This window comes from Eleutherodactylus coqui, chromosome 3 (genome assembly GCF_035609145.1).
Source record: "Eleutherodactylus coqui strain aEleCoq1 chromosome 3, aEleCoq1.hap1, whole genome shotgun sequence".
Lineage (NCBI taxonomy): Eukaryota > Metazoa > Chordata > Amphibia > Anura > Eleutherodactylidae > Eleutherodactylus > Eleutherodactylus coqui.
The window spans coordinates 219,827,175-219,839,089 of NC_089839.1; positions in this window are offsets into that span (position 1 = coordinate 219,827,175).

Here is an 11,915-nt window from a genome sequence, read left to right on the forward strand (position 1 = left end):
TGTGGATAGCCCTGTTCTGTGTATATGGTATGAACAGTGTCATGTTCTGTATGTCTGTGCAGGTGGCTAGACATGAGGAGTGAACTGTCCTGTTCTATGTGGTTGTGTGTTTGGCATGCTAACCCTAGTGTGTTGCTGTGTGAATTGTGTTCTGTGTGCCAGTCTGTTCTAGTTCCGTGTATTAAGCCTTGAGGGATAGTCAGGACCGAGGTTCCAGCAAGGGGCCGCTTTTATTGAGGCGATCACCTTGCTTATTAGGTAGAGTACTGCCATTCTCCCTGCAGCTTGGAGTCAGTTGTCTTCCTAGTGTAGGGACCTGCAAGACATCGAGGAGCCTTGATGGTGGCTTGCGGGCTCAAGTATTTTGGCCAATATACGAACCAATACCTTGTACTTTTATAGCTATAACATCTGCTTATATGTACAGGTATGCATGATAAGTGTGTGTCATCAGTCGGTTCCTCTTTGTGTCCTGGGTCACGTTCATGTGGGCCCGGTGTTTGCACACACGAGCGTAACAATATTCTTGTATATAGGGGCAGTATTATAGTAGTTATATTCTTGTACATAAGAGGCAGTATTATAGTAGTTATATTCTTGTACATGGGAGGCAGTATTATAGTAGTTATATTCTTGTACATAAGAGGCAGTATAATAGTAGTTATATTCTTGTACATAGGAGGCAGTATTATAGTAATTATATTCTTGTACATAGGAGTAGTATTATAGTAGTTATATTCTTGTACATAAGAGGCAGTATTATAGTAGTTATATTCTTGTACATAAGAGGTATTATAGTAGCTATATACTTGTACATAGGGGTAGTGCCCATGGCTGGTTTCTCACCACTTTCTAGAGGTGTATAGGTTCTCTGCCAATCACCAGGGGCACAATACTGAGAACAACAGAAATATCCTCCAGGTTAAATTCTGGCATATGGTGGGAGGGAGATTCAGAATAAAATAAATGTATGACACAGAGCCTGACTTATAAACCATCTTCACCATGTGGGTAGTGTTGCCCTGTAATATGAAAACAATACACTGCGTTGCATGCTGCGCCTCTGATGACCCCCACATTGCGTGCACTGTAACAATGTAACCTTCCTTTTGTTTGATGTCCTTTCATTGTTGCCTGTGGGAATGAGAAGAGATTAATGACTGAGGATTGTAATACAACCAGTTGTGGCAGGATGTCTTGTGATTGATTGTTAAGGTGTAAATGAACAACTTGGCACAGGGAAGAGACAGGTTTGTTTAAAAAGGGGGATTGTGGACGCCACTGGATTCAATATATCTATAACAATGGACAACGTAGCAGTCACTTCCAGTAGATAACATGTGGCTGCTTTTGAGAAATTCTTTTAGGTTTTCATTGCCACAGGATCTCCGGAGATGATTATGCCTGGAGCCACAAAACAACCATTGTAATTACTGCAGGTAGCATGCCAAGCTATGGACGTCATCTGAGAACGCCGCAGGGCCCCCGGGTTACAACTCTATTAAATAGGTCTTGTGCCAGGAAACTATCACGCATCAATGGAGATTTAGAGTTTCCAGAAGCAATGGACAAGGTTACCGCTGTAGATCAGGTGGCAGATAAGCAGCGGGGAGAACGTCTGCACCTCTTATCCTTGTAAACAAAAGCCAAGAGGCACTCTGCTGACGGGAGAGGCTCCCAGATCTCTGCAACTAATGGTACTTTGTTCAATCGTTCAATCGAACTAAAGTGAACAATAATCGTTTGGTCTAAACCCGTGCCAATGACCAAGCAACAATCATTCTCTTTTTGCTCATCGTTCATTATATGCAGGCATAAAAATAATTGTTGGCTTGCTCGGTTTAAACAGCGCCTGTTTGCGGCCCCCATTAACCCGATCATGTAAAAGTTTAAAAAAAAGTTGATTTTTAATCTTGAAACTTCTTACTGGAGGCCTCCGCATTTGAACCCCAATCCAATCATCCTCCACGGATCTTCCCCTTCTTCTGCGCATGCGCCCGCCAACAAAGTGATGGACACATGTACAGAAGCTGAAAAAGGGCCCGGGAAATTCAAAATCTTCTTGCTCCTGAAGACCGGTGGCCTCGTTGAGTGGACCCCGGTCATGTGATCACGGACAGGTAGCAAGCTTCCTAAGGCTGGTCTCATATGAACGGATAGGAATTGTGGACTCCGCATGTGTTTGATCCGCGGATCAATCAAATGCACTGGATTACACAATTCTGCTCACATAAGCGGGTTGGAATTATGTAATCCATTCGCAGAAAACAGAATGCAGCATGTTTTATTTTACCGCGGATATCCGCGACATAGAGCCCATTGTGCTCCATGGTCGCAGATATACCTGTAGCCCATATGCAATTACATTGTGTACGGGGTGTGGGTATCCGCAACATTGCTAAGCGACAGCGTGGGAAATATAAACAAAAAAAAAGGTGTTCTGCACATGACCGTGTGTGAGAGTACGCAGTTATGCGCAGTACATTATGCGGTTGAACACAGTGCCACGGTTGGGCTCACAGCTGGGATCCGCTGCGGGCTCCTGCAAGTGGATTCAACATACGGCCGTGTGAGCCTGGCATTACCTGTAATACGTAATTTACGAGAAGCCCCGGGAACGCTCGCCTTCCTGCAGTTCCAGGAGCAGCTTGTTGAGCGCCTTCTGTGTGAGACCGCCGCACCTTAGCTTACAAAGCCTCACAGAGCGCCACTTTTTACACCCCACCCCTGCCACTGAGGTCAAGAAATACCCCCCAAAAAGTGTAGTTTATTCACAGGGGCAGAAAAATCGGGACTATTATTTATATTTCTCACATGACAGATTCCTAAAATATAACTTTCATTTATTTCTTTTAAAATAATGTCTTCAAAAAAGACAAACAAGCAAAGACACCTAACAATATCCCCACCACCTTGTGTCCAGTGTTTCTGGCTCATCAAACCTACATTAGCAGATAAGCATCTGACCAGAAGTACAGTAGTCCCCTAGTCGGGCCTGCGACCTTTCCTATATGGGTGCTACGATGGTGGTGAATGGTTCAACTACATAGCACAATAGGGGCAGATAAGATCCAGCCTCCTATTCGTATCTACTTACTACGCAGCAGGAGGCTTATAGGGGCCATTAATCAATTTCCGGTGTGTAGATGGTATAAGCACTGCTATATTGAAACACCACCAGGGGACGGACGCTCTGTCTGGATAACGACTGTCTGTTCAAGCCAGGAAGATAGTATATATTTTGGGGGCGTCTCAGTTTATGAGAGCCGGGCCCAATCCAAACAGGTGTATAACACCCACATCTATAGTCAAACCATGATGATGGTTAATGTTGGATCATAGATGATTATTAGCATCGAAGAGCTGATCTCACGGTTGGTTATACAGTTTTTTAACCTGTTGGATGTCAGAGATAGGGTTCGAGATTTCTCTTTACCATGGGAAGTTTTTAGTATAATAAAGATATGGGTTCATGGATAGATTCAACACGTTTCTGTCGATTTGAGTGACTTCATCAGGAACCAAAGTTCCCCTTGTAAAGTCTCGCAGCAACCGAGACACAAGGCCCACGCTGAGGAGCTGGGGAAAGTGATGGCACTTGTCACAGTGGCTCTACCAGACTCCTTCCCGGAGGGACGCATGCAACCTCAGCCAAGGTACTTCTAGGCCTCTGCCAGGCATCGCTGGGTAGCAGTTACCTGTATAGGTGTGTAGTGGACTGTAGAAGTTGTCACTCGTGACACCACCATTCCTTCTCACCAATGACTCTTCGGTGGTAGAAATAAAGAGAGTCCACGCACAGTTAAACTTCAGATCCTCAATCACTGGGAACAGGTAGTGACTGGCAAACTCTACTTCAGACTTTTGCAGAATACAGCTTACGCAGCTTGTGCAGTTAAAAAACAGTTTAACTGACGGTCAGGAAGGAGGACTTAGGATGATATCCGGCCTACAGTCTTGTTATCTGTAAAGCTCCGCTCCCGGGGACACACACTCCGGGATGCAGAATAACACCGGAGGGGAACACAACACTCCGCAGACACTCACTTGAAGCTTAGCACGTAAAACGCTGCACGGCGGACTCTTGCTCCTCTTTCTCTCTCACTCTCCTCACAGGTCTATCCTGGGATTTGGAACATCAGGATACATTTCTTCTGCTTCCATCACTTCACCACATGAGGATTAAAGGTACCCCCATGTGGCTGGCACTCTCACTCCATTCCTAACCGTTGAAGATGACAGACTCCCTCTCTCTCTGAACTCACTCACATATATAAATATAATCATCCAACACCACGTGACTAGACAAACTTGTTACTTTTTCCAGACATATCCCAGCCACTTTCAGACATTAACCTTTTGCATGCTGCAGCTGTGCAATACACATAACAGCAGACAAGACACTTTGCACAGTGCATCCACATATATAGACTTCGGGCCACTACACCCTGAACCTTATGTACAGGTACAGTGCAGAAAGCAAAAGACGCCTTTCTTTTTACCCGAATCTTTTTTCTAATTAATCCCTAAACAAGCAACAAGTAGTTTCCACTACATAGATTTAATCCAGGACTCACTGGGCTAAATCTGCTAAAGAAGATGCCGAAATAGGTTATTTCTGAGGAACAATATCCCTCTTTGATGGTAGGCTGGAGGCTATGGCTGAATCCTGTTTTTTATTTACTCTACGCTAATGAATAGTAAAACAAAAAACACGATTCAGGAATAGCCTCCAGCCTTGATGGTAGCCTGGAGGCTATGCCTGAATCCTGTTTTTTGTTTTATTCTTCATTAGTATAGAGTCTAAGCTTGCAACTAAGATATTGCTCTTGAGTATTGCCTCATCAGCTACTCTATATTAACCTAATACGTAGATTGAGGATTTAGGCAGGGGATATTGTTCCTTGTAGAAATAACCTATTTTGGCATCTTCTTTAGCAGATTTAGCCTAGTGAGCCCTGGCTTAAATCTATGTAGTGGAAACTACTTGTTGCCTGTTTAGGGATTAATTAGAAAAAAGATTCGGGCAAAAAGAAAGGTGTCTTTTGCTTTCTGCACGGCACCTGTAGATAAGGTTCAGGGGAACTTTGGTTCCTCATGAAGTCGCTCAAATCGACAGAAACGTGTCGAATCTATCCATGAACTTATATCTTTATAAGACTAAAAACTACCCGTGATAAAGAGAAATCTCGAACCCCATCTCTGACATCCAACAGTTTAAAAAAACAATATAACCAACCACGAGATCAGCTCTTGGATGCTAATAATCATCTATGATCCAACATTAACCATCATCATGGTTGGACTATAGATGTGGGTGATATACACCTGTTTGGATTGGGCCCGGCACTCATAAACTGGGATCCCCCAAAATATATACTATCTTCCTGGCTTAAAAAGCCAGTCATTATGCAGACAGAGCGTCCGTCCCCTGGTGGTGTTTCAATACACCAGTGCTTATACCATCTACACAACGTAAATTGATTAATGGCCCCTATAAGCCTCCTGCTGTGTAGCAAGTAGATACGAATAGGTGGCTGGATCTTATCTGCCCCTATTGTGCTATGTAGTTGAACCATTCACCACCATCGTAGCACCCATATAGGTAAGGTCGAAGGACCGACTAGGGGACTACTGTATTTCTGGTCAGGTGCTTACCTGCTAATGTAGGCTTGAGTTACTGCATTGATGAACCAGAAACACTGGACACAAGGTGGTGGTGACATTGTTAGGTGTCTTTGTTTGTCTTTTTTGGAGACATTATTTTAAAAAAATTATAAAATAAAAGTTATATTTTAGGAATCTGTCCTGTAAGTAACCAAAAAAGTGTTGGGTTTGTAGGAGGTATAGGAGGAGGAGCGATACCCGGTTTTATTGCCCCATGTACCCATCCCAACTAGGCCTCTCTAATTGCCCCCGGTTTTCAGACATACCACACAGTTTACATTATCACATTTATCTAAGATTTAGGGGATACTAAAAAAATAGGGGGGAAGATTCTTTTTAGGGAGTCGATTTTTTTTCTGCACAAGTGTGTCCTGAAATCCAACGGATGTTCCCTCCATTACAGGCCTAGCCATGGGTCCTGTAAGTAGATTGGGGCTGCAATGGGGGTATTGCTGAACACAGAAGAACTAGTGCTTTAAAATTTGGGGTGCGTCTCCCCAGTTTTTCCTGCTTAAAACAAAGGAAACTGTCATGAAAAGTGATATTTATGAAAAAAAACATAAATATTATTTATTTTACATATGCTTTATAATCTTGGCAAGAAGCTATGGGGCCCAAAAAACTCAGTCCACACCTAGATAAATGGGCCAAGACGTCTAGATTTCAAAATAGGATCATTTGTGGGGAGCATTGTATCGTTTTGGTATCTTGATGGCTTTACAAGTGAGCAATGGGGCCTGGAACTTACTCAGTTGTGCCCTAAAAGCCATGTTCCCTCCATTGCAGTCCTACCCATATGTCCAGTAAGCAGATTGGGGGTACAATGGGTATGCTTCTGAACACAGGACAAACAGGCGTATCCATTTTTGTGGTGTAAGTCATCATTTATTTGTGTGCTGTACAAAAAAAACAGTTTTTAGAGAGACACAGTTGCCAAAAAAAATGAAAATCATATTTTTTTTCCCTCTGCTTTCATTAGAGTCATTCAAAAACTGTGTGGTCAGAATATGTTAAAGGGGTTTTGTCATTAACAAAAAAAACTTATACTCACCTATTCCATCACAGGCAGACTCCTTACCACATCTTCTCCTCACTGATCTTAACCAGTCCCCCCTGTCAGCTCACCGCAAGCCGTCCGGATTCTCTTCTCCTTGTTATTAAGCCTGCATTCCTCACATTCTCCTTCCTGCAGGTCAGTGAAGCTTACGTCACAGGGACGTAGTTTTTACGGGCTAGGAAGGAATGCTGCTTTATTACAGAGGCAGCAGGCATTAGCAGTGTCTGCAATATCTTGGCACTACCTGCCAGACTGTGATTTAGTGACGTAGAGCACATTGCTGGGGAGGAAGAAGATTGCCTGTGAATGTACGTAACGTCACAGAAACCAGACGAATCAGCCAGATGGAGGTGAGGTGACCCAGGGGGACTGCTGGAGCCAAGAGAAGATCAGCTAGGAGAAGATCTGGTAAGTAGACTGAATTTTTTAATGACAGAAAACCTTTAAGGGGTCTAGTTTTCAAAATAGGGTCATTTGTGGGCTTTCTCCATCGTTTTGGTCACTCAAGGGCTCTACAAGTGTACAATAGGGCCTAAATCACCTTCAAGCAAAATGTCTGTTCTGAAAGCCACCGGCTGCTCCTTTTGGTTTGGGCCCCGTTGTGTATACAGACATAAATAAGATTACGGCCAAAATGGGGATGTTTCTGAACACAGAAAAAACAGGGATATCCATTTTTGGGTACAAATCCTCATTTTCATGTGCACTATAGAAAAAAAGCCTGTCTTTAAAATGAAATTTTTGCAAAAATATGACATTTTATTTTTTTCTCCTCTAAATTGCATTAACTCCTGAAAAGAAATTGTGGAGTCACAATACTCATGACCCCCCCCCCCCCCTCAGTGAATATAGTAAGGGGTGTATTTTTTTTTTAAATGGGATCATTTGCGGGGGGTATCTGTCATTCTGACACCTATGAGCCTTTGCAATCTTGGCTTGGTGTAGGAAAACAAAGCGTTCCTCAACATTTTATTTAATGTTAAATTTGTACATCTTCTAAATGGTCAAAAAAAGTTTTTAAAAAGTGCTTCCAGAATAAAGTAAACAGACGGAAATATATATCTTATCAAAAATTTGTACAGTATGTTTGAATTTATTTGAGATATTGCAGTTGAAAATGTGGAAAAATGACAATTTTTTCAAAATGTTCTAAATTTTGGCGCTTTTAACCTCTTGATGCCACAGTACGTAAGTGTATGTCCTGGCTGCGCGGTACTTAACACAACAGGGCGTACACTTGCGTCCTGTGGATAGTGCAAGATCAGGAGAGATCCCGCGCTATACGGCAGTGGGAGCCAGCTGTCAGCTATAGCCGGCCTCCCACTGCAACAGCGAGGGTGCATTGGGCCAGCTACTCCTGCTGGTAACCCTTTCCCTGCACCGATCTATGTAGATTGCGGCATGTAAAGATGTAAAGGATTCACAGAGGGAGCGTGCCCCTCTGTGACGTCATTGGACCCCAGCGCTGTAGTTGCAGAGGCCTGACAGGATGCCATGCCAACAGGACACCAGATACAGGCATCCTGCCTTGCCATTGCCTAAGATGGCTATTAGAAGCGATAAGGCATTGCAGGATGTCTGTCCTGCAATGCTTTATCATAGCGATCATGGGTGTTATGGTACAAGTCCCCTACAGGGACATAGTGTAAAAAACAGATAAAAATAGTGTAAAAACAAGAGTAAAAAAAACCAAAAACTTTTTATTGTCTTTTTTCCCTATAAGTATAAAAAAATTTAATTAAATCCCCCATATTTCGTATCGTCGTAGCCGTAATGACTCGTACAACAAATTGAACACACTTTTTATTCTGCACAGTAAAAAGCATTAAAAAAAAACTAAAAAAAATAAGAGATCAAAATAGCTGTATGTGACCCAAAATGGTAAGCATAAAAGCTACAGCTCATCATGCAAAAAACAAGCTCTCACAGAGCTCCATCCATGGAAAAATAAAAAACTTAGAAAAACAATTTCCAAAAAAGGGTTTTTATTGCGGAAAAGTGGAAAAACCTAAAAAAAAATAAGAACATTGGTATGTTTGCAATCGTACTGACCCTCTTAAAAACGTACTGAGTCATTTATGCTGCATAATTAATGTTGTAAAAAAAAAATTAAAAAAAATGACAGAATTGATGTTTTCTCTCCCTACTATCATAGAAAAATTAATAAAAATTTTACAATACAGTTGATGTACCCAAAAATGGCACCAATAAAAACTACAGCTCTCCATGCAAAAACAATAAGTTTTCATATGGCCGTGTTGAAAGAAAAATAAAAAAGTTATGGTTTTTGAAAAGTGGAGATGAAAATCCCCCAAAAATCGTTGCATCCTTATACCCAAAATAGGCCATGTCCTTAGGGGTGGACACCCACTTGCGTTTTTCTTGCACGTTTTTTTCATGCGATTGTCAATGGAATTTTCTAATGTTAAAAGCACATTGCATAAAAATCGCAAAGCCCAAACTTGTGATGCATTTTTAACATTAGAAAGTACCATTGACAATCGCGTTAAAAAAACACAGCGATATTGCGTGGGAAAAAAACGCGCAAGAAAAACACAAGTGGGTGTGCACTCTAAGGGGTTAATAAAGATGCACAAATTCTATTGGTCTATTTTTACCATCTACGTGTAGTACAATATGTGACGAAAATACAATGTCAGAATCACTGAGATATGCAAAACCTTTACAGAGTTATTCTATGTTAAAGTGACTCGTCAGATTTCCAAAATTTGGCCTTAATCTATATGAAGGGGACATTTTATTCCAGACCCTCAGATACATATTTAGTGGGGGATGCAGATACTTTACTAGGAGGAAAAATCCAGGTTGAATCCTATTTCTGTCACTAGGAGGAGCATAGTGCATTCACAATTATTATTGCCTACTAGGTGATGTATCTATGTGTTGCACGGCACTATATGCACAGGGATTGGTTATTGTAAATTGGGCTTTCAAAAGGATTTTATGAATCGCAGCCCTGGAATATACAGAGTGTGCAACAAAAGTGAGCTCTTATGAAAACTGTCTAAAAGGAATTCTGTGTTGCCCATAGCAACCAATCACAGCGTAGATTTCATTTTACCTCGGAGCTCCCACTAGTAGTGGCTGTATCTATCTGTATACAGTGAGCTTCCCCTAGTAAAGACTGTATATGTCTGTATGTAGTGATCTCCCCCTAGTGGTGGCTGCATACTCTATATACAGTGTGCTCCTCCTAAACATCGCTTTATATATGCCTGTTTACAGCAGCTGCCTACACTTATGTCAGTATATACATGTATACAGTGAGCTCCCCCTAGTGGTGGTTGTATATATATTTGTATGAAGTCAGCTCCCTCTAGTGGTGGCCATATATACACTAATTATAAAAAAAATATATATTGTAACGTTGATATAAGTAAGTGGTTACAATATCAGAGCAAAAGGAAAATTTATTGTGGAGAACTGACCCCTTGATGGGAGGCTCTAGTAGCCTGTTGTACCACTTCTATCTTGGATAAAAGATGTGATACGGGCGGGCATGGAGGCTCTAGTACCCTATTGTATCACCTCTAGCTTGGATAAAAGATGTGATATGGGGGCATGGAGGCTGTAGTACCCTGTTGTACCCCCCCCCCTAGCTTGGACAAAAGATGTGATACAGATGGGCATGTAGTCTCTAGTACCCTGTTGTACCGCCTCTAGCTTGGATACAAGATGTGATACGGGCGGGCATGCAGACTCAAGTACGCTATTGTACCACCTCTAGCTTGGATACAAGATGTGATACGGGTGGGCATGAAGGCTCTAGTACCCTGTTGTACCGCCTCTAGCTCGGATACAAGATGTGATACGGATGGGCATGGAGGCTCTAGTAGCTTGTTGTATCTCCTCTTCCTTGGATACAGGAGGTGATATGGGTGGGCATGGCGGTTCTAGTACCCTGTTGTACCACGTCTAACTTGGATAAAAGATGTGAGAAGGGGGGCATGGAGGCTCTTGTACCCGGTTGTACTGGCTCTAGCTTAGATACAAGATATGATATAGGCGGGCCTGGAGGCTCTAGTACCCTGTTGTGCCACATCTACTTGGATCCAAAATGTGATACAAGCGGGCATGGAGGCATACAGGTTCCGTACAGCATGATGCCGCATATCATTCCCTATTTGCTCTAACTGAGCAATTAGACAGTGCAAACTTCTGGGCTGTTAAAAGTTGGTTTCTCCAGATGGTCCCATACATGTTCTATTTGTGATAAATATGGCGACCGGCCAGCCAAGGAAGTATGACAATGTTGTGGGGACATTCCTGTGACTCCCGTGTGTGTGTGTGTGTGTGTGTGCGGCTGAGCATTATCCTGCTGGGAAATATCTCTTGGAAGCCATGAGAGGAACACATGTGGCTGCAGGATGTCCTGAACATATCACTGAGCTGTCATTGTCCTTCATACCACTGCTAGGGATGACCCACTGTTGTATGTGATGGCCTCCAGCCCATCACACCAGCAGTGTGTATAGGCAAGATTGAGGCGCTCACCCCAAGGTCTCTAGATGATGAAAATTGCCATCAACAGTGCCTAAACTAAACCTGGGTTTTCGCTAAATACGACCCGGTTCCACTCCGTTGCAGTCCAGTTTCATTGTTCACCACACCAATGCAAACAAAGGTGACAGTGGGTGTCAAAGGCAGTACATGTAATGGGAGCCGTGAGACTAAATGTCCTTCAGCCAAGCGCCTGGAAATGGTTCCGACAGACATAGGGGTGTAAAGATGATGCCACCTGTCTCTGGATGAAGGACAATGAAACAGTTGGGAGCTGCTGGTGCTTGTTGGACAATCCCCTCTACTGGTGGTCTGTCAGGGGTCCTGAGCCCAGTGGCCTTGTGTGCCTTCACTCATCCACTGGTTCCAACACCTCCTAACAGTCTGGACAGAACGGCCTGGTGGCGGAAATTCGTGGATTCGACCATCCAGCTTCTCCCATCCCAATAATGCGCCCCTCTCAGACTCTGGTAACGGGGTGACATCTCTTCTCTGCGTCGTAGAGGCATCTAGTGGTCAACAAGCTCTACACAAGAGGAACAAGAGGTCACTGCACACAAGGAGCCTCTGAGATCCTTTTATATGCCAAGGGGGGGAACTACTTTTAGGGTCTCAGGTGACAGGACCGGTCATCTAATCATGCCACAACTCTAATCATTTGTATATCTGC